This window comes from Bison bison, unplaced genomic scaffold (assembly GCF_000754665.1).
Source record: "Bison bison bison isolate TAMUID 2011002044 unplaced genomic scaffold, Bison_UMD1.0 scf7180017864289, whole genome shotgun sequence".
NCBI classification, from domain to species: domain Eukaryota; kingdom Metazoa; phylum Chordata; class Mammalia; order Artiodactyla; family Bovidae; genus Bison; species Bison bison.
Genome location: NW_011494861.1, coordinates 15251622 through 15252929, shown reverse-complemented (window position 1 = coordinate 15252929; position 1308 = coordinate 15251622). Strand labels below are relative to the sequence as shown.

Sequence of the window (1308 nt, the reverse complement as noted above, 5' to 3'; positions counted from 1 at the left end):
CCTAACATGTCTTGCTCTTCCACCAACTTCAGTAGGAAATGAGTGTTTAGTAAAGCAAATGTGCTATATCAGGGATGGCAGGAGCAAGCCAAGAGCTGACAAAGCTTCTAGACTATTGTTTTCGACTGCAATGTCAACTCTACAATTCTGATTACCACAACTTATTTGAATAAGAAATTTTAGTATTATACTTCAATTTTTTTTTCAAAATTACTCTTGTATTCCAGAAGTTCAGAACTATGATAGTGACAGTTTGCTTGGGCCTAAGCCAAATGTTCGCTTTAACACTAGGCTATTTAGCCTCCAGCTAAAATGTCTATAGAGTTCCTCTAAAATTACCTCCTCCTTAATGCTTTCCTTGTAGAAATAGTAAAGAAATGAATGTTTTCCTCTTCAGTACAAAAACTTGACGGTTTTCACTCCGTGATCGATGTGAATATTTACATAATTTCTGGGCAAGCTTTGCCCTTCTCTGCTGGTTTCTTTCGATGCTCCTATCCCACCTCCATCATTCTCCCCTTTTTAAAAGGTCAACTGTTTTGTATCTTAAATTCCTGAATCAAGAGAAATAGTTTCCAAGGTGCTTCCGCTCCTGCCATAGTTGGCACTTGTGAGGTCTCTTGTAACGTTTCTTGTTGGTGACAATGACCATAAACCATAGGAGAAAGAGCCTTAGTAAACCAGAAAATTAAGCAAGTTGCCCGTTATAATTACAACCTTTCGTAGTTTAGACTGCATCCTCATATTTCCAGAAAATTCTTCCGTTTAAAGGCTAAAGGTCAGACTAAGACTGACTGGCAACCAACACACGTATCTCATTTTAAAATTTTATTCTTTAAGTTGTAAAATAAATATGGACCATATAACTGTAAACTTACAAAATGCAGAAAAATCCCGCACTCCGCCGTCCAAACACAGCAAATTAAATAGTTTTGGCGAAATCTCCCGCGTCTCCCGCGTCTCCCGCCTCTCGCTTCCTGCACCTTGCAACCTTGACGTTTGCGCGCCGCAGTCGCAGCGCTTGGGGTGGCGCTGCCGAGCGCCGGGTGCGCCGTCGCCATGGTAACCACGCAATCCAGGGGCCTCGGGAACGGTGAGTCTGAATCCGGAGGTCCTGGGTCTGGGTCCGCGGTCAGAGGGGCGAGGGTCGGCGCACCGCGTGGGTGTTGAGGAGAACTAGCATCTTCCTGCCACTTTGTTCGGTTTGGCTAGAGGAGAGTGAGCGCCACCGCGGCGTCCTCAGGCTTTGCCTCAGAACCGAGCGCTGCGTCGCGGGTCGCGCCCCGAGGGCCGACCCTGTGCTTCATA

At 45.6% G+C, this 1308-nt stretch overlaps 1 protein-coding gene across 2 annotated transcripts in view; it reads left to right on the top strand.

Annotated features, from left to right (window-relative positions):
• Positions 1–1045: 1045 nt before the first annotated feature.
• Positions 1046–1308, top strand: part of ANKRD45 (ankyrin repeat domain 45) — a 51249-nt gene continuing 50986 nt past the window's right edge. For both annotated transcript variants that reach the window (XM_010850067.1, XM_010850066.1), the window contains exon 1: positions 1046–1093. The gene's annotated coding sequence lies outside the window, so the exon portion shown is untranslated. The remainder of the gene's footprint in view (positions 1094–1308) is intronic.